This window comes from Xenopus laevis, chromosome 2L, assembly GCF_017654675.1.
Source record: "Xenopus laevis strain J_2021 chromosome 2L, Xenopus_laevis_v10.1, whole genome shotgun sequence".
NCBI lineage: Eukaryota > Metazoa > Chordata > Amphibia > Anura > Pipidae > Xenopus > Xenopus laevis.
This window is the reverse complement of record NC_054373.1, coordinates 139,616,910-139,639,316: the sequence shown is the minus strand read 5'-3', so window position 1 is coordinate 139,639,316 and position 22,407 is coordinate 139,616,910. Positions and strand designations below refer to the sequence as shown.

Genomic DNA, 22,407 nt, shown 5'->3' with positions numbered 1-22,407 from the left:
ATAAATAGCGTTGGTGCAAAATGCAAGCAAAAACAGAGTTTGTATAAGTGTTTATACTTACTTATAACACAGCAAACCTGCTCAATTGCTGTTGCTCACAGGGCACATGGCTATACAGCGCGAATTGACAGGGACACTGCAACCTACTAAGATTTATTTTCTACATCTCTGCCTAGAGAATAGCAGATCAATGTCAACACATTTAGATTTGCAAATCATATTAGATGATGATGACAATTGCAGATATCACTTTCCCTTCCTATACCCTCTGTGCCCTGTGGTAGGGTACTGTATTCATTTTGGGGTCTCATACACATTTATTTTGGACAAACTACATCCACTTTACGCAGGCTGTGGGGATACTCAGGGCTCACCCTCTTACCTATATAATCAGAGGAAATTTTAAAAAGAAAGAGCACCTTGTAAACCAGAACCCCTTCCCTTTAGAGTGCTGGGATAGGGGTCAGTAACATACAATGGTCTAATTCAATTGAACCTTCCTCCCAGCTGCTGTCCAGTTAGTACTTGAGGAATAATATCACTCATCTAACTAGCTATAACCCTGGCCCTTAATGGATCTGGTGCTCAAGCATGTTAAACAGAGGAAAGCTTCCAAAGCTCAAAACTGTAAGTCTTGATTGTAATCCAAGACAAAACAAATCCAAAAATATCTTTGACAGTCTTCTAAACTTTTAGGTAGAAGCACTAGTCTAGCAAAACATGGGCATGTATTTTTTGTCCTTGGTATATGCTATATCAATTCATAGTAAATTTCCTGTTAGCTCTATGTTGTTTTGAGGAAAATACACAGTGATGTCTGTCAGGGATAGGTAGGGGTGCTGAGAAGAAGGAAGGGAAGGTGAATCTTTCAGACAAGAGCTACACTGTGCTGAAAGGAACAGGATGACGAGGACAGAGTCAGTTCAGACCGAATAAGGATGGAGTGGACGAAGAACTAGACAAAACAGAGCAGGACAGGACGGAGCTGGCAAAAACCACGACTAGGCACAGCAGGACAAGACTGGAACAGGACTGACAAAAGCAGACAGGAGCTGAATAAGAACAAGGCAAGGATGTCACGATCGGTCCCCTATATCCAGAATAAGTGCTAGGCTCCCTGGTCACAGCTCTGCTTCTGCCTGTAGCAGCCGCCTTTGGCCTTGGGAGGAGCACTCAGCTACTCAGATGCCGCCAGGTCTTAATAAGAGATGAGCCAAGCAAGAGTTCTGGACAAGCAAAGGGGCACAATTGTTTTCAGAGGATTTAGGATGCAAAGCCACACAAGTCAGGAGGAACAAATGGAATATCATGGTCAGACAAGCCGGGTCGGTACAGGCTGAGTACAAGATTATAGAGTTCAGAATAGTCAGGCAGGCAAGCAAGGGTAAAAACCATTATACACAATAGGATTCATGTAGAATAAGCACCCAGGAACTAAACAAGTTAGACCTAACAACAGGCAACTAATTCAAATCCAAAGTCCCTCTAAATACCTTTGAATTTCACACCAAAGTGCAATGACGTAAAACCCGCAATGATGCGCGCGGCATAGAGATGCCGGCAATGTAGGAGCAAACAACCACGTGGTGGGTGTCCCTGCCGGCCATTAGACCACCAGGGTAAGCGTACCTTACAAAGGATAGGGAAAGAGTAGAATCAGAACAGGAGGCAAAGCAGGAGGACTGGAGCAGGACAGAAATGAAAAAAAAACAGGAGCTGAGAACAAGACACAATCTAGACAAGACAAAGCAGAGCAGTGAAACCAGATCAGGGAAACAAGACAGTGCCTCAGTTCTCAAGTTAGGCCAATGCTCAGGCACTGGTGGTGAGGGGAGCTGACCTTATATAGGACACCCACCAGTTAGGCTGCTGCTGGCAATAGGATGCAAAGGCCAGGTGATGGATAATGAGCAAGCCTGCTAGCTGCTCACCTGGCCCAATGGTTAAGGCATAGAGACAAAAACCCAAAGGTCCCTGGCTTGAACACCAGCAGAGCCTTACAATTTCAGACAAATGCTTTGTTGCATGCAGGAAATATGTGCTCCCCATGGGCAACAAAGCTCCCAAATGCAGGGAATGGGAATCACCAGAGGTACAACAATAGAATAGTGTAATTGTGGGGTATGTGCCTTCCATTGTGTTTCCCCATGATTAAGCTATTCATATAGTTAACCTCAACTCCCATTTGTTGCATTTTGTGAGCACCCACCTGACATCCTCCTATTAGTCACAAACATTTCTCGGTTTAAATGTGCATAACTTACAAATTCAAGGGTATTTTGGTTGAAATCCAAGAATTCTAAAACAGGATGTTCAAAAACATTTGACTGGTCTTGTAGACACATGGAAACAAGAAATCATCTGACAAATATGATCAGATGGAGGATTTTCTTGCACTTCATACTGTACAGTTGCATTACAAGATCCCATGGGTCAGATAAAGTTTAAACTACAAAGTCTAAAAAAAATCCACTAGGTACATCGACTCTTAGTTGGGTTTGAGTGAGGAACACAGCTGCCAAGTTTTATTCCCATAATTGCATATAAGTGTCTAGAGGGCACGTAAGCATAACCCACATTTAACATGCTCATGGACATGTATTTTAATGAATGAAACATTTAACTTCAAACATTAAATCCAAAGTACTTATTAAAAGCTTATACTGTGCAGGCATGGTTCTACGTAATGTAACAACTGCTTTCTCTGAGCACAAGGTTTCTTTTCTGGCTTGTATATCAGTGTTTAGAGGTTTGCATTCTGACATTAGGTTGGAAAACTGTGATAAAGGCTGAATTGGCAGCAAGCTAAGGCACTCCTTCCATTGTCTGAAAATACATATTGTCTGAGCATTGAAACAGCCCAAGTTGTTTTCATTGTAGTAAGTACAGGTCTGCGCTTCCCACAAAGCAAAATAGGCACATGCTGTACACATGAGTAGGCACCAGACTGGCAGTCGCTGGAGTTAAATGTTACAAAGTATTTCTTATAAATGACTCACTTGCAGTGGAACTACATGACTGCTGTATTAGTATCATTTGCAATATATCCTCTTGTGAATTAGCCAGAATTCTAGAATATTTTTTTTTAAAGCCTGGAAACCTCCCGACCAACGATCCAATCAATCATAAGAGAGGCATATACAGGTTAGTTGGGAGAGCACTGCATCATGGCCCTGATGCGGTCCTGAACCAAGGGGATTTTCAAACCTGTCCGATAGACATCTGTCAGGGAGGCTATTGGAATGGGCCCAAACACTGGCAAATAAGCTGCTGACTTGGTCTGAAATCAGGACTTTATGGTCAGCTTTACTCTTGTCACAAAAATTCCCCCTTTTATTATAATGCAGGTTCATATTTATACATAAGCTTCAATAATGTAGTTCAGATTTCATTGGTTCATGTGTTCATTGATTTCATTGGTTCATGTGCTCATTGATTTCATTGGTTGACATGTATATTGATTTTATTGGTTGGTATGTTCAGTACATCTGTATACTTTACCTCTGCTAAGATTTCTTATCTCATATTCATTATTAAATCGGTCTCATTTATTCTTAGCAGCTGTGTAGTAAATGTTAACAAGTGACATCACTTCAACTTACAGTGCAGCAGTAAAGAGTGACTGAAGTTTATCAGAGTACAAGTCACATGACTGAGGGTACCTGGGACAATCACAAATATGGAGCATTCAACTCCCAGAATAGACCACTGTTGAACCGGAAGACCCTATCCTGTCCTAGGGTCACATAAGTACATCGAAAAATCACCAGCAGCACACTGTTAGATTTGCAAAAAGTGCTCAAGTGTAAAATTTATTTAGCCCATAGCATACAAAAAGCCCATAGCATACAAAAAGGCAACGTTTCGGGCATCCCAAACTGACATGTCTAGCCCCATGTCAAAATTAAAAATAAAAAAAATTGCTCTTTTAAAAAATGAATTTCAGTGCAGAATTCTGCTGAAGAAGCATTATTTACTGATGAATTTTGAAAAAAAACATGTTTCCCTGTGACTGAATCCCTTTAAAGTATAATTGATTCAACTTTTCTTTTTAGCTTGTAACTAATTGATAAATATCTTTGATAAATATCGTAACCCACTAATGCTGTATGTGACTAGTGTTTTGTTGTAGTTCAGTGACAACTGGAAGGCTGTTAAATGTTCTTAACTAGCGTAGCTGTAGTACATGAGACAAATAAAAAAATAACATTTCTAGCCCCCAGCAGTTTCCTCCCGTGTTATCACAACAGCCGCACTTCTCATTAGTATGCACATGACATACAAACAAGTCTGGGTTCTGAGAATAACACAACATGTACTGACCTGAACAAATGGCTAAACATATTTGTTATGACATGATATCGCTGTGCACAATGCATTGTCTTAGTAAGTAGACCTTTCAGACTCTCTAGTTACTACCAAAAGGTTTTTCACTGTTTAAGTAAATAACCTTTGATGTCTACGTGATCCATCTCCTGTGTAATGTACTTCATCCGCTTCTATTGTTAATGCTGGTGTGGAAACAACATTCCTACCTGCTATCTATAAATAATGAAACACCAGTATAGTAGCGCTCAAATGTGAAACGTTAATCGTCTAAATGAACTAAGTACAGGTATGCGATCCATTATCCGGAAAACCGTTATCCAGAATGCTACAAATTATTGGAAGGCCATCTCCCATAGACTCCATTTTAATCAAATCATTCATATTTTTAAGAATGATTTATTTTTTCTCAGTCATAATAAAACATTACTTTGTACTTGATTTAACCTAAGATGTAAGTAATACTTATTGGAGGATTTTTTAGAAGAGGGAGGGAAACCAAAATTACAGAACACCTATACACCCTGAGCATTCTGGAAACCAGGTCCCATACCTGTATACTGGAAGTATACAGGTATACAGGTACTGAAATTTAGGGCTTAAAGGAGAACTAAACCCTAAAGTTAAAAAACCCTACCCTACATAGACCCCCCTCCATCCTCCCGCCAGCCTAAGTGTTAACCCGGGCAAATGCCCCTAACATTTTACTAAGTCCTTTGTGCAGATTCAGGCATCAGAGTTCACTGGCGACATATTCAGCCGGTTCAGTAATCTTCGGAATGAGACCGGAGCTTCTGCAATTTTCGGCGCATGCGCGGTTGTCGCGAAACAGAAAATTGCTCGAACTGTGCACACGCCGCAACGCCGGTCTCATTCTGAAGATTTCTGAGGAGAAGAAGACGGCGCCCATGAACTCTGATGCCTGACTCTACACCAAGGGGTAAAAATGTTAGGGGCAAATTCCTTTTTCACCTTTGTTATTCTGCCCTGTTATCAGACAGTAGATATTAAAAGAATGAACAACCTCAGCCTCAAATAAGAATGTTGTACAGTGCAACATTATCATTACTATGCTTTATTTGTATAGTTTAACATATTCTCCTTCATTTTACAGAAATAACACATCATACCCTGGGCCAGTGACAATTATAATCTAAGGTCCCTATCACATTTACACATACTTGTGTAGTTACACCAGGAGACAATTAGTTTGTTTAAAAAAGTATGTGGGGGGGGAACCAAGTACCCATAAGAAACCCATGCAGGCGCAGGGCAGGTCTGGAGAGAGAATCAAAACAGGCCTGGCATTTCCAGCCCAATAAATAGTGACTGTCTATGGCATCTTACAGCAGCAATGCTACACACTACACAAAATAATGGTGACTTGAGAACGTTTCCAAGGCAGTTTTTTTTTTTAAGTACTTCAATTTATATTAAACTGCCCAGTTGTACAGTGGGAGATGCTATAATCAGCTGCCATTACCACTGCTGTATAGGGGATAAAAATATTCCGTGATCCCCTCAGCCATTTGTTGTTCAAGGGCAACAGGTACTGTATAAACCTGAACAGGGCCTGTCATTTTATTTGCTACTTTGTTAGGTTTGTTCGATTCCTTGAAGGGGAAAAGTGGGTTATAATAAGGACATTTACCATCTATTGGCTAGCCATGGCTTTGTGAACTGTGGCCCTTAAAACTCTGCAAGGAATAGACTGCAGTGGTAGAATATGGGCCCGCATGTTGTTTCTCTTGTATCCCTGAATCTGATAAATGAAAAACATATACAGCGAAAATATTTCTAAGAATGGTTTGTCAGTATACTGAGTATTTGTAACATTCGCAATATAACAATAAGGATTATCTGTGAATGTTTGGATGTAAGATGATTTTTCTAAAAAAAATCTTCAAGGGTTGGTATACAACCTTGTTTAGCATGAGTACAATTAATAGAAATTGTTTGTTTACAAAAAAAAACCTAATATTTTCTTTATAATACGTTACATATAAACACCCAGTGAGTCATTGTTTTATTTTCTATGCTTACTTCCTCCACCCCACTCTTCCTGTAATCAGCAACATTGTTTTTATAAAGCAAATAATAAGCTCTTTATAAACAAGCAGCTCCCGGACCTCAGCTGCAGTTGGTGTCTTGTGCTTACAGATAAGGAGTTTGTTGTACTGAAGGTCTATCTTTGGAATGCTTATTTGATTAAGTTAGCGTGTCTGGTGTAAGAAATAAAAACTAGAGCTGTTTCTTAATTAGAGCAAGAAGAATTAATTTATATATTGAACCAATTGTGCTGCCTCCTTACATACTTTTATCCATTGCTGTTTTGTGCAACTCTTTCACTTTCTTTCACAAGAAATAACCCCTATTAATTGTAAATGTATGCAAAGGAATGATGGTGGTATAGTGCCATAATCACAGCCGGCCTTAGAAATGGCAGTTCCTATAAACCAGACATGTCATTTGACACATTCTACAGCAATGATTTCCTGAAATCCAAATATTTGCAAAGAGCTGTTTCACTCTAGTATCACACAGCAAAGGGCTCTGGGGATATACAGAAAGAACATGAATTTGTATAGCTCTTTTTTTATAGCAAGAACGTGTAGCTTGATTTGCGGGAAAGTCGGGAGCATGAAATCTTGACTGCAGGGTTAAAGTGGGACAAACACTTCCCAAATCCATAGAAGGCATAATGCCTGTATCTCATGGAGAAAAATGAAACACAGTTTTAGGCGACACATATCTCCCATTATCATGTGCAATGATAGGGCAATATAAACCGACAAGTATTTCATGGTATTCCAGACCATGGTGAGCCTGTTCAGAGATGAATAAGTACCTCTGTTTAATTAAATGTATATAAAATAAACTGTATGGGTAACCTGTGATATGAGGGGTGTACATGTATCAGTGCCATTCATAATAGCTTGTTCCACACTGAAGAAAATATGATGCACTCTTTTTAAAATGAAATCGTAGGAGTAAGAGGCAAACTATGTATCAGTAGGTGCATTTAACTCTATTAAAGGGGAAGTCCAGCCAAAGAAATTATACAGAATCAAAGAAAATATAATCACAAGCAATGCAACAGTGTTTCAGTGACAAAGTTAATTGCAAAGGTTATTTGTATCTGCCTGCCGCTTACTTTTCTTTGCATTGATTATCATGTACATGTACTATTGTACCACAGTTCCCACAGTGTCTTGCTTGTTCTTTGATTATTAGATACGACATGAGAAGAAGACAGTCATAGAGGTGTGTGATGGAGTCTCAGCTGGAGGAGACCTGAGCTTATTTAAATAGCACATGTAGTCAGGACCAGTAGTGCATGGACTAGCGAGGTGCTGCTTTTAATAGCAATTACATGTGTAAATAACTTAAATCACAATTATTAATTAATTGTATTGGAAAGTTGCTTAGAAATAGTTTCTTTTTTAACTAAGTTTTATTGAAAAATTTAAGGGAAGGAAGGTAGGGTCAATGGGGGGGGGGCACATTGTTAGGCTCCCCCAGTGATGCTAGTCACTTACCACCTACCTTGGCCAGTGCTCCTCTTCTTCACCAGCCCAGGGTACATTACTTGTGAGCACCATGCCACCATTTTAATCTGTGTCCCAGGCATCCCCTCTGCTTCTTGTTATCTGTGAAAAAGTTCTGTACTGCTCATGTTCCCACCCAGGGTTGTGTTGTGGTGAAAGCAAACAGTGCATCTTAAAAGGGGAACTATTGCGAAAATGAAAATTTAATATAACCTTCATCATACTGAAATAAGAAACTTTGTAAATACAATCAATTAAATAGTCTGCATTATTTCTGAAAAAATCAAGTTTATGTTCACTCTCCCTCTCTTCTTCTCTTCATTCTCTCTTCATGCAGCAGGTGGGTGTCAGATAGTCATTGTTAAATCCAATATATCTTAGGGGGGGGCTCCTTTCCTAGCAGATGAATTAGAGCTCACTCAAATAACTGATTCCAGAATAAACAAAATCTAACAAAATAAAAGCCTTTTGCACTTAATCTGCATGTAGAGAGACAGGATTTCTGGTGAGTTTAATAGAGTGACCTCTAATACATCTTCTAGGCAAAAGAAGCCGCCTATAAGATATATTGGATTCAACTGTCAATAATTATCTGACACCCACCTGCGGCTTGAAGAGAGAATGAAGAGAAACAGATGCTGAGAGAGGAATAGTGAAGATGAACTTGATTATTTCAGAAATGGTACAGAATTATTAATTGATTGTATTTAGAAAGTATCTTATTTACAGTATGATGAAGCTTATATTGCATTTTCATTTTTGCGATCGTTCCCCTTTAAATAAGAGAAGCGCTGGTGCAGGTATGTGCTAAGAAGATAGAACACTGGGGTTGCCTAACAATTTGGCACAACCCAGAGATCTTATCGTTCCTATACCTTTAAATGTTGGCGGTATTTTGCTAGAAAAAACATTGTCAATGAGTTTTAGTACAATGACAAAGGGGCACTTTGGGCAATGACAAAGGGGCATCACAGGCAGTAGTGTGTATCTTGCTTTGTCTTGGAGGAAATTGGAGCTAGTATCCCATGAGTTGGGACTGCTGCCAGAAAGGCAAATGCTATGCTATGCTACTTCTACAAAATAATAAACATAGTTTTTCATCAAAAGTCAACACTTCCATGACAGCAGGGGCTGGCCTGGTTGGGCCACCTTTCTCCCCTTGTGTGTGCGCATGCAGGGGGTGGGAGCTGCGGTAATGAGACGGGAGAGCAGCAGAGGGAGCAAGCAAACCTGGACTAGGGATGGGCAGAAGACCCTTTAAAAAGTATCTGCCCAGCGACCCCCCCTATCATTGCATCATACCTCTTCTGCCTACCCCTAGTTACAGCCCTGCATGCCTTTAAGCAGTGATCCCCAACCAGTAGCTCGTGAGCAACATGTTTCTCCCCAACCCCTTGGATGTTGCTCTCATTGGCCTCAAAACAGGTGCTTATTTTTGAATTCCAGGCATGATGGCAAGTTTTGGTTGCATAAAAACCAGATGTACTGCCAACCTCCTGTAGGCTGCCAGTCCACATAGGGGCCATCAATAGCCAATCACAGCCCTTATTTGGCACCACCCAGGAACTTGTTTCATGCTTGTGTAGCTCCCCAACTCTTTTTACATCTAAATGTTGCTCACAGATGAAATAGGTTGGGGACCCCTGCCTTTAAGCAAATGCATTCATACCTCCCCCAAAGCTGCCCTTCTGTACCTCTTCCTGATCACAGATTTTTTTTCTGTTGTCCTTTAATATTAATAGCATTATTATAAATGTTTTTCTGCACCGTGACAGATATATTCCATAGTACATTACTGCTCATAAATTGCCCTAAATGAATGGTAGTGGATATTGTGAACATAGCAACATTACATCACTTAGAAGTAGAAATGAGAAGAAATTTTTATAACTAGCAAAGAACTTACCGTCTGTCAGCCGCAAGAAATATGTCTTCAGTCTTGAAAATGAGCCTTGACATTGCACTGAGCCAGAAACCTATTAGAGGAAGAAAGAAGATGCTATAAGGAAAAGAACCAAATTGCCGTTAACCTTTTGCTCGTGTAAAGAACAAGGCAGTATATCACTTCATCTTTCGGCTATTACTGCATATGTCAATCACATTCGCATTAATGCAGCAGGCTGCCCTCCTAGAAAGGAGAGATGCACATATTAGCTCAGTGGGGGCTGAGATTGCATTGCACAGCCTTTGCATACCATTTAGTCAGTGCACCAACTGGCACCCAAAGATGTATTGCACAATAATGTAACATGACTTCATTAGGATCACACTGGCTGGCACAGGGAAAAGTACATTTATTCCAGATAATAACCTTTTTTTTACTGTTCGTATTATTAGTTTCTCAGGGCAAAAATGCTCTTATTGCAAGGGTTGTTATGACTCTTCTTCTTTTAAAATAGTGATTAAGAAATTTGATTTTTTTTTTGTAGGTAAAATTATTCATTAATCATTCAGAGAGGTGATCTGTAGGTGGTATTTTCTGCAGGTTATTTGAGATCTCATTAAAAAAGTGAAAAGATTATGATTTTATTGAGCTGAGATTTCCTTCCCATTTTCCTGTCATTTAGTGAGACAAGATTTAACTATATTCTCTTGCAGTTCATATGCTATTTGTTTGTGAGAACCCAATGGAAACCCACACAGACAAGGGGAGAATGTGAACTGAATAAATCCCTAACTTTGGATCTAGCACCTCTATGGGAATCTTGGCTGGGGTGGCCTATGTAGAAAACCATTTAGAGCTTTAGATGCTTAGGTGCTTGTTTGGTTGTTAATTACAGCAAGATTTAGGGTAAACACATATTCTTGCAGCTATGGCTGAAGTAATGCAACAATATATATATATATATATATATAAAGATGCTGGGGGTGTCTCTGTCTCCTTTGAAGATGAGGTGCACAATCAATTTTAGTAATACAGGTATGGGACCTGTTATCCAGAATGCTCGGGACCTGGGGTTTTCCGGATAATGGATCTTTCCGTAATTTGGGTCTTCATGCCTTAAGTCTATTAGAAATTCATTTAAACATTAAATAAACCCAATAGGCTGGTTTTGCTTCCAATAAGAATGAATTATATCTTAGTTGGGATCAAGTACAAGCTACTGTTTTATTATTACAGAGAAAAAGGAAATCATTTTTAAAAATTTTGATTATTTGGATATAATGGAGTCTATGGGAGACAGCCATTCCGTAATTCGGAGCTTTCTGGATATCGGGTTTCCGGATAAGGGATCCTATACCTGTATAGGTGATGAAGGGATCAGCACACTCTTGTAACGATGAATCAAGTGTTTTTATTTGTAACACAGCATTGTGTTTCGGTCCCACCTGGGGACCTTTATTTATATATATATACAGGTATGGGATCCATTATTTGGAAACCCATTATCCAGAAAGTTCTTAATTACGGAAAGGTCGTCTCCCATAGACTCCATAACCAAATAATCCACTTTTTTTAATTATTTTCTCTTTCTCTATAATAATAAAACAGTATCTTGTACTTGATCCAAACTAAGCTAAAATGAATCCTTATTTGAAGCAGAACCAGCCTATTGGGTTTATTTCATGTTTATCTGCAAAAGTTGGGCCTTAAAGGGGAGCTTGAACCAAATATGTCTGAATAAAAACTACTCTAGAGGAACTGAAATCAGGGCCCCAGTTTTTCTGGCTTTGGGTTCTTTGGTGGCTATACTCTTATCTAGGACTTTATCCATCCCCAGTTTCCTGCTGGACTTCCCAGTACAGGTATGGGGTCCGTTATCCAGAACCCGTTATCCAGAAAGTTCCAAATTACAGGAAGGCCATCTCCCATAGACTCTATTTTATTGAAAAAATTCACATTTTTAAAATTGATTTCCTTTTTCTCTGTAATAATAAAACAGTACTTTGTACTTGATCCCAACTACGATATAATTAATCCTTAGGCAAAAAAATACTATTTTAGTTTACTTAATGTTTAAATGCTTTTTAAATAGACTTAATGTATGGGGATCCAAATTATGGAAAAACCCCTTATCCGGAAAACAGCTGGTCCCGAGCATTCTGGAAAACGGGTCCGAACCTGCTACTGAACAAGTAGTAAGAGTTTTGCTAAACTATTAGGTCTACTCAACAATTTCCTTTTTCAAAAGCAATTTTCCAGAAACCTTTTTCCTGGGAAAAAAAATCCTTACACTTCTTATATGCTGGGAAATTATTCTTATTGTATATTAGCAGACATGAGGCACAATATTTCCTACAATAAAATAATGTTGACATTTTGGTAATTTATGGCATATTAGACATCTAAGGCGCTTACTACGTATTTGTCTTGCACATAAAATGGCTGCTGTTCCATATTATTATTTCTATTATGTAGGATGTTTTGCCATTGTGTTCTAGGTAATCCTTTAGTGTGGATTGCTTCTGCTAAACTCGACTTTTTATTAATTTATGATAACTTTTCAACAAATGTTTTCTTTTTTTCAGCGGGATTTTCAGTGGATTCTTTTCAACACCAAATAAAGGGCTTGACTCCAAAATCGGTGCCAAGGCAAGTAAATATGGATTAGCTATTTTATTTTACTTTTTTATTATGTTTAGCCTTCTAAATAAGAGTAGGCAGTTATATTATGACTGAAGAAAAAAAGCCAAATAGCTCTAGTAGAAATCCAAGTCAAGATAAATACGTATCAATGAATAGCTCAATTGCTTCCCCTGAAGGGAATTTCATCTGAAGGGGATATAAACCCCCTAAAAATTAATTGATGTAAACTCTCTGACAGAGAGCTGCTGAGCTGAAAGACAGATATTCACAGTCCAAAACTGCTAAAAATAGAAAGTGAAGTTGATAGAATGACAACTGATTGTTGGTCCTTCTAAAAAAAGAAGGCAATTGAAATATATTCAAACTAGGAAAAGTTTTAGGAATAACCACAGAAAAAAAGAGGATACATTTTATAAATAAATGTACATATGATTCTCAGATTCTCAGTTGAGGTTATAGGTGTTTGGAACTAGAGGACCTTCTGGCTTGCCCAGAATCAAATGTCAGGATTTGGTTTCTTGGAGAGCTTGGCAGTGTTTACACTTTGCTGCAGAGTCTTCACAAGGGATGGGGCCACCCCTTAATAAAAAGCAGTTGTATCCATTAGGCAGCCATACATGGTCCAATTTGCTATGCTTTCCAACTGAATGGCCCTCAGATGGTATAGCACCATTTCTGTTGTTCAGGAAGTGAAGATGAGCTGTGGCTTTTTCATTACTTTCTCAGCTGTTGATAAACCCTTCACTGGCCAACATTGTGCATTGGTAAAATCCCTGAAATGTCCAATATCCCTAATACTTATTTTGTATTGCATTTGTGATCAGCGGGCCACTATACACAGATAAAGTTTTGTACGATTGTATCTGTGCATGTATGGCCATCGTAGTGATAAGCCAAAAGCAATTGAAAACATTTCACCACTCAGCCAAGCAGCTTCTTTAGTTGAAGATGGTCTGATAAGTAGTGAAACATCTTGAAGTCCAGTTGCTTAGACTTATCACTACAAGATACTGTATATCATGAATAAAAACCTTCATAGACAAAGAGCAGTTGTGTTTGAATAGAGCGTTGCTAGTAAGCTCTAGTGGGGTCAAGTTAGCGGTAGCAGGGCAGATTGGGGAACAGAAAACCTGATACCCTTAATCAGATCTGTTAAGTGGCATATACTTAAAAAAACAGTAACAGCAAAAAAAAATGAAAGCTGTTTAAAGTAATTAACATATAATATACTGTTAGCATGCACTGGTTAAAGCTAAAGCTTCAGGAAGACTACTATAGTTTATATAAATAAGCTGCTGTGTAGCTATGGGGCAGCCATTCAAGCTGGAAAAAAGAAGAAAAGACACAGGTTACATAGCACATAGATAAGCTCTCCCCAATACAATGGTTTTTTGTCTGTTATCTGCTCTGTAACCTGTGCCTTTTCTCATTTTTCCAGCAGCTTGAATGGCTTTCCCCATGGCTATACAGCAGCTTGTTTATATAAACTATAGCAAACACACCAGCTTTATCAGTGCAGGGCAACAGTACACTATATTTGAATTACTTTGATCCACTTTTAGTTTTTGCTGTTACTGTTCCTTAAAACATGTAGCTCCATGCCTAGACTGGACCTAGCCCATAATGGCAATTACCATTTACTTTGAACAGGGGGGAAAATCCCATGGAGCGAGAAAATACTCAAAAGACAAAATGCTAAAACCTGCTCAGTGTGTCATTACCCTACAGGAGAGAATTTCATTACTGTGTTTGTCAAATGTGCTTTGGTTTCCCTTGGCCTCAAAGACTATAAAGATATATTTCTGTCTAGACTAAGTATATTTAATGCTTTCTATGATCACATAGAGAAGTCAGTAGATATAGTTTGTCTCTTTTATAATTGTTCCTCAGATCCTCAGATAGGGGCTGGGCCTATCAACTCTGCTTTGGATTTTATATAATGGCCAACTGTATGGAAGAACATTTTCCACATTGTTTGTATTAAATTAATTTGAGATCTGTTGAGCGAGGATAAAATATTCAGCGACAGTGTTGTGCTGAAGGGGGGTGTTGGTTGCATGGCTGTGAGTATAGGCAGAGAGGAGTGTAATGTATATGCTCAGCAGAGTACAGCTGTTGCAGTATCATCTTTGGTGCACACATTGAAATGGCATTACACCTCAGCTATCAGGATTAAGCCTTGATTTTTTCCCTTCCGTGCGCTGCTGCTATATGATACAGATATAATGAAATGCTCACTTCTGCCGTTGGGGTTTTAAATCACTGTATTTGCAGTTCCAATTTTGCTTTGCTGTCAAGGCTGCAGGAATAATGATTTCAGTTTTGCGGGCCATCAGAATGATGGGCCATCACTTTAATACCGTTGATGGATTCTTGACATGTATGCTAAAGCAATATTTGATAGCGTGCATATTTCCTTATCTGAAACTCACAATGTCTGTGCTCTTTTATATAAATGAACCGACAATCACTGTGCTTAATAATGGGCGTTTATTCACTTCTGGATGATATCAGTTCATCATATTAACGGTATGTCTTCCAATCAGTCTGAGTATTTAAATAAGGACTTAGCAAACGGATGTTAATGGACTACAGCTCCCAGCATTCCACAGCTGTCCAGTGTCATTCTGGCCCTCCTAGAGCCATTAGAGAACCAGATATCAAAGGCATACTCTGAAAACAATCAGATGTAGACAGTTCTAAATGTAATCGGTGTCTGTAAATAAGAAAGGGCTGATTCTCCTAGGAAGTGGCCCACCAGGAGATTCTTTACTGCTCTGGCAAGCAGCCTTGACCCTGCAGTTGTCAAAGGAATACTGGGAGTTGAAGTTCAGTAGTATCTAGAGGGCTGAAGGAAATTTGCCTCTGATATATATATATATATATATATATATATATATATGTATGTATATTTTTTTATTTATATAGCACTACTTATGTACACAGTACTGTACAGTAGCACAGTCAACTAATAGAACAAACAAGGGTCATTATAATAATAAATACTAATAAATAAATACAAAGTACAGTTGCATTAAAGTGGGTGGGTAACTTACAGACACAAATAGGAGGATCGTAAGTGCTCCAAATTACAGCGGTTGACACTGCATTATAAGTGCCAGAACGAGTCATTTGTTATCCAAGAGGTAGTCTGTGAGTTTATTTCTGAAGAGAGAGAGGGAGGATTCTCTCCAGAGGAATTCAGGGATGGCATTTCAATCGCCTATGAATTAGGTGGCCATACACAGACCAATATAATCAGCCAGCCAGGCAGGCCCGCCTTTATTATTTGCCCATGTATGGAACCCTTAGTAGGCCCTTCTCTAATAATCCGTTATAATTAATAATGAAACTAATACCTATCTGGCTGGTTCGAAAATTCTGTAAGGGTTCACTGTGTTCTGATCCGATTGTTGACCCCTAATTGATCAATGATTGGATCACCCTGAATTTGCCCCTCATTTAGGTGGCAAAGGTCCACCAAACAAGCAGATCTTGAAATGTATGCTGCCTTTACTATATTCATATCCACCAAAAAAAATATTTTAGAAAAAAAAGTGTTTTTGTGCTGCAAGCTATTGGTAAATTAGCTGCAGAATATGATGTGGAAAACAGAAGCTTGCATTGACATTGGTTATGATTAAAACTATTTGAATTGGAGAGAAGAGTAACAATATGGACAGAGTCATCTAACCATGTGGCTTTTGGAGAATTTAATGAGGTTATAGTTAAGCCTAGCCAGTATAACATTGAATAGCCCTGGCAGTGTAGAAGGACTAACAGCTGAACAGTTATTACAGTGGGAAGAAGGGTCTGCATAGCGCTCTGTTCTGTGCTTGTGCTTATGCCATTGTCCTGATAAATCACTTAACATTTATTGCATCAAATATTGGTATTTAAGACTTAACTAGAGCTTTTCATATTTTAACTTTTCTAAAATAGCAAAATCTTCAGCTTCAAAAGAAAATGTTTCATAGGTATTGATCAATACTAAATGGTATATCAATAACCCAAATAAGCTTCATATTTATTGTGTGTATGTTGCTAGGCCTTTAAACGAACCTTCAGCTCTTTAGGTCTAAATCTGGACAGATGTCAACCATGAGAATGAAAGTTGAGCGATGAAATATTTATTACTCTCGTTTTCTGCACATAGTGTTAGGGGAAGTTTGGTGGCTCGCTGAGTGCCCTTCTCTTGTCACTTTGCCATAATCCTTTCCTCAGTGTAATGGCTGCCAAAATAACAGATTGCAGAGAGAAACTGAAGAGAGCTGGAGCAAAGTGCTGAAAGAGAGAAATTAAAAGTGAAAACACTTGGTAATAAAAAAGAACTTGTTGATAAAGCAGTGGGTGAGTAGGATATGAATGAAATGAAATATTTATCCTGGACATGTTGGACAGCTTTTGTAATGGCATCTACGGTATATTATTGTTTGTAAATGGATATTGTCATCATCACATGGCAAGTCTGCAGTCTGGCAAAACATTTATCTAATGCGCTATTATGTTTATGTCTGATAATATGAGATTCTGGCAGAATTTAAGTACTTTTGACATTGGGGTTTTTGAAGGTAATATGAACAAAAATATTCTAATAAAATAGCTGTTTCTCAATAGAAAGTAGTTCTTTAGAGAAGCAAAGTCATACTTGTTCTATAAAAGCCTTGCTTATCATGGGGAATGGGGTCAAGTACGATGCTTTTTGCAGACAATGCATTTAGCTATGTTGTTAGTTGTGCCTACCTCTGAAAGGCTCCAAGAGCTTCCCCTCTCCCATCAGGGGACACAGTTAGTATTAATCCTGCTTAAGTGCAGAGCATCCTTGCACCCATGAGCACCAATGATGTGCTGGTCACAAAATCTATGACCTACACCTTAACCTACCTGTCCTGCACCCACTCAAGCCTGAGTACCCTTACATTTCTCTCAACCTAAACACATTGGCGGGGCATTTCTCTGACATCACCAAGGTAGCAGCGCCAACCACAAAAAAAGATTACAGTGAAGGAAAATGTGACTGAAGGTAGAAACAACCCTGTATTGGGTCCTAACCCCATACAACCTGAGAGTATCGGATAAACCAACACATCGCTAGCAAGAACTACATTCTTTGTGCCTTGCAGCAGATGAATTGCATTCTGAGAAAAGCAGTTTTATGCACATTAGCAAACATAGTGCTTGTGTCGGTAAATGTTTTGCTGAACTGAAAGTTGCTGCTGGCCCAGCTACTCTGAGATTTTGGCAGATTGCCTAATTATTATAATATTAGTCCCCAAAAAAGAAACCATGGATGGGAATGTCTTTGAAAACTAAACTGTGAGGGTGTACAAGCTAGTCAAACACATTCACCTTCCAAGAGCTGAACACAAATACCCATTAGAATTGATAAAAGCCAATGCAAATCACATGTGGGGTTACATTACTTCGGTACAACTTGGTACCTTTCAGTAAATAATGATAGTTAAGAAATCTTCCCTTCAGTGTGAAGATATACCATACCCCCTGAGCAATGGCCCTGGTTGGCTTCTTGTAAAGCAATTATAACACAATAGGGGAGATCATAGGAAAAAATATTACTGGTCAGCATGAGACAGGGGGCAGCTGAAATTGCAAGCTATGTCAGTAATGCTTTTGTATAATCTATGGAAAATATAACAAGAAGGAAAAAATCGTACTTTCAACTCTTAATATCTCTGATACCCAAATACAAAATAAACAAACACAAGGAATCAATAGAGGCTTTAAAATGTTTGTTGAGATGTAGAAACTGACAATGTGTAATACAGAAGCATACTGAATTTAACTTTCTTTATACAGTACATGATGTCTCCTAGTGGTAGCCTAAAATGAGGGAACAAGTTATCATAACACTCCCTTACAGTCACAATTCCACATGAAATCTACTATAATGTTTGGTAGTGTGTATAGGTATTTACTCTCCCTATAACTGATTCAGTGTTAATTTGCCAGAAAACCAAAGTAGCGTATTTTGGTTTATCGAGGCACTCAAATTCTGCAGGCCAGCTAGGAGAAAATGAAGTCATGGAGTATTGAAGCATCTCTTGATACTCCTCTGCTCAGTTCTATTCCTCATTGTCAGCTGAGGGACAGAAGTGAGCAGAGAAGCAGCTGGCGGGGTGACCAGTGTCTCATAACAGTGATCTCAAACCAGTGTTTCATAAGAGACATGTTGCTCTCCGACCCCTTGGATGTTGCTTCCAGTGGCTTCAAAGCAGGTGCTTATTTTTGAATTCCTGGCTTGAAGGCAAGCTTTAGTTGCCTAAAATCATGTACACTGCCAAACAGAGTCTCCTGTAGTCTGTCAGTCAACATAGGAACTACAAATAGCCAATCATAGCTTAACTTTGGCACCCCAAGAACTTTCTTTTGAATGTGGCTTATGGGTAAAAAAAGGTTGGGGATTCCTGGTATAGAGCAACAGGGGTGCTGTTGTTTTAGATTCATTATAGTATCAGTTTTCAAGATTGCTATCTTGAAACCTAGGGGGAAAAATAATGTACTGTATATTGCAAAAGAATTTTACATTCATATGTCTTAGGCTGTTTCAGTCTTAATTGAGCTGCAGGAAAGGCAACATGAGGAGACAACAAAAATCTGTGCAAATAGACAGTACCTCAAAGGGCACCTTTTGATGGAAAATTGTTTTCCCGACCACAAACTGCACTATGGTTGTAGGAAAAAAATACCATTTTGTGCAAGAAATGCTCCTAATGAACACAGCGCTCTGGGAAGGAGCTCCTGCTGTGGGTGGCCATGTTTAATTACCTGCATGTGCTTAATGAGTGTGACTTCACAATTTACACACAATTGTTTTCCAATAAGTGCCCTTTAATCAGCTGGTCTGGGATATGGGTGGATAGAGGGCATTGGGATTAAGACTGCTGTTCATTTGGGGCATGGATGTTTGAAAAGTAAAGGTGCCCAAACAAACTCATGGCTAGACATATAAATAAATCATTATTTTGTCTTCTTCTTATATATAGAGAGCATTTACTCTTGCATGTAATGTAATTTTTCTTAGAAGTCTGTGCCAAAGAAATACAATGGTGCCCATAATGATTTTGAACTAGTTTTCTGAACCATTTTTTTTCCTTGTGACTACCAGTAATTAATTCAGATGCCTTCGTTACCTAATTAGGCATAATTCCCAGCAAGATAATACATTGTATGAGTCATGTTTAAGTACTGTTTGAAAGCTTGATGATTTGTTTGGAGAAAGGACGCATTTCTTCTTATTTTGCCAAAATGTTTAATTTCTCTTTTTTCCATTTTTATATTGTAAGTATAAATATGCCGACTTGACAGAAAAACGTATGGCTCTTAGCAGGCGCCGCTGTCATATTTAGAATCTGTGCTCTCTTCTAATATAAAATGTATTCATATTACTGGGGGAGTTACCGGAGTGTGACCTTACATGCAAATGTACACAATGCAGAGAGAATGCTCTTTCACCTTCAGATGCTTAGGAACATTCCATCCTTCCACCCCACAATAGTCACATTTCCTCCTCGAAACTGCTCGCTCCATAGAAGCAACACTAATTTCTTTATCTGTATAAAGTATAAACGTTATACGGAGATGACAGTAATTTACTACAAGGCCTTGTGCATATCTTGCCTGATTCAGTCAGAGCAGAAGTATTTACCTTCACTGGCAGCCACAAACGTCTTCACTAAAGGTGATTTAGAGCGAGTGGGCGATGAAGTTGACAGCAGAGAGGTTGTGACTAAGTCCTATATGCAATATATAGGATTTGCAGCATTTACAACTAGTTTAAGCAAAGTCTTTACAGTAAATACTGTATATGTGTATTTAATACAGGTATGGGAAACATACCTGTGCTTAGTGCTGAGCCTATTATTATTATTATTATTAACATGTATTTATATAGCGCCAACATACTGCGTAGAACCTACATATGTTAAATGAGACCTAATATGTTAAACAGACACTAAACCACTTACCCTAATCTTACTTTCTTATGGCACTGTGATTTTCTGTGTTATATAGCTTGCTCTGAATAATAATCCCACTATTAGCAGCATATAAATAAAAGGGATTTTATTCACTAAACCCTGAAGTGGCAAATAAAATCCCAGTAGACATGGAAACATAAATTATTAAACCACCAAGCGTATATAAATATGTTTAAGGAAAAAGCTAATTACAGTCGTCTGAAACTCAGACACAACCTTCAAATCTCATTACATTGTTGTTATGACAAAAATAAATTCATCCTTTTATACAAATTTAGTTTAATGATCAGGTGCATTAGCTAATGTATACAGTAATGCATTTCCCGATGAGTCCAATCATGTTACATTTCTAATGTTCCAAAGTACAACAGAGGCCACATGACACGATTAACCTGACATACATTATAAATGCTATGCTTTTATGGTGCATAGGTTGAAATCTAAAAGGGGTCTTTATGACTGTCCCTGGTTTGTGCATTTTTTTATAAATTATTTTTGTAAACCAGAATGAAAGGGGGGGGGGAGGTCAAGCAATAGCAAATGTACATACATGTCCAGATAAAGATAAATATGGGTTGACAGCAAGTTAAATACAGACTTGAGTTTTCAGTATAATATTATTATTAATATACTATAATAACTAGAATTAATATTCCAATAGCTTGAAGTGTAATGCTAGAACATATTAAAACAGACTGTTAATTGTAAGCATGACTTATTAAAACATGGTACGACTATGGGGTTTAGTGAGATGGGGCCCAGAGACACTATGAATATAATTATGTTTTGGGGGGGGGGTATGATATTTCTTGGTGCTAAGCTTGTACCTTGGGCCTTAATAAAACATAGCCAAGGTGTCCAGGTTAACCAATATGAGGTATTCAAAATGCGTGAGATTGCTTATAGTTTTCTTATTTCTTCCACCATGTTTACCCAGTCAGAATATACAGGGAAAGAGGAGAACTTCTGTCTACGTGGAATTAAAGCCTTTGCAGCTTGGATGAGATGGAGAAAAAGTTTATTGTGTATAATCTGATTGGCCCTTGTATCTACAGTAGATAAAACAATAAAAGTGTAGGGTTGGAGACTTTAATTTTTGTATTAGTGTTTTTGTGTATAGTACTGCTTATGGGGGCCCATGAGATGTGATTCTTAGATGCATCCTAAGTGAAATATACAGTAACATGAACAATACATCTTTCACCTAAAACCATGAAATGGGCAAGAAAGGGTAAATCACGAGAAGACTAAAACCCTTGCACTACTAAAATGGGAAAGATAAGCAGGCCATGAGGGAAGGCAATCTATGGGTTTTTTATGTTCTTTAAAAGGGTTGTTCACCTTTGAGTTAAGTTTTAGTATGTTTGTAGAGAGATAATTTGCAATTTGTTTTAATTTTTTATTATTTGTGTTTTTTGAGCTATTTAGCTTTTTGTTCAATAGCTCTCCAGTTTCAGCAATCTTTGAATAAGACATTGGAATATATAGTAAATAGGAGAGGGCCTGAATAGAAAGACGAGTAATAAAAAGTAGCAACAAGAATAAAATTGTAGCTTTAGAGAGCATTTGTTCTTCAGATGGGCTCAGTGACCCACATTTGAAAACGGGATAGAGTCGTAAGAAAAAGGGAAATAATTAAACAGCTATACAAAATGAAGACCAATTGAAAAGTTGCTTCGAATTGGCCGTCCTATAACATACTAAAGGTTAATTCAAAGGTGAACCACCCCTTAAGGGGTGGTAATAACAAGCAAAAACAGCACAACACCCTTAAAGGGTACAGTATCTAGCACTGCTGTATAATAAAGTCATACTATTTTTAATAGTATGTTTTTTCTTGCCTATGATGCTACAGTCTTTTTCAAGCAAGCCACAACCTTAATGCCTCCATTGCATTATAACCCCTTTAATAGAAGCCCAAAATGGCATGGCATGTAGTCTGGGTAGGATAATGTTGGGGGGACATAGCAATCTAAACAGGTTCTTGAAAGGACCTCATCATAGTTGG

At 38.3% G+C, this 22,407-nt stretch overlaps 1 protein-coding gene across 2 annotated transcripts in view; it reads left to right on the top strand.

The window, feature by feature from the left end:
- enox1.L (ecto-NOX disulfide-thiol exchanger 1 L homeolog) overlaps positions 1 to 22,407 on the top strand; it is a 334,042-nt gene that overhangs the window by 161,325 nt on the left and 150,310 nt on the right. For both annotated transcript variants that reach the window (XM_018247319.2, XM_018247318.2), the window contains one exon: positions 12,345 to 12,408. The gene's annotated coding sequence lies outside the window, so the exon portion shown is untranslated. The remainder of the gene's footprint in view (positions 1 to 12,344; positions 12,409 to 22,407) is intronic.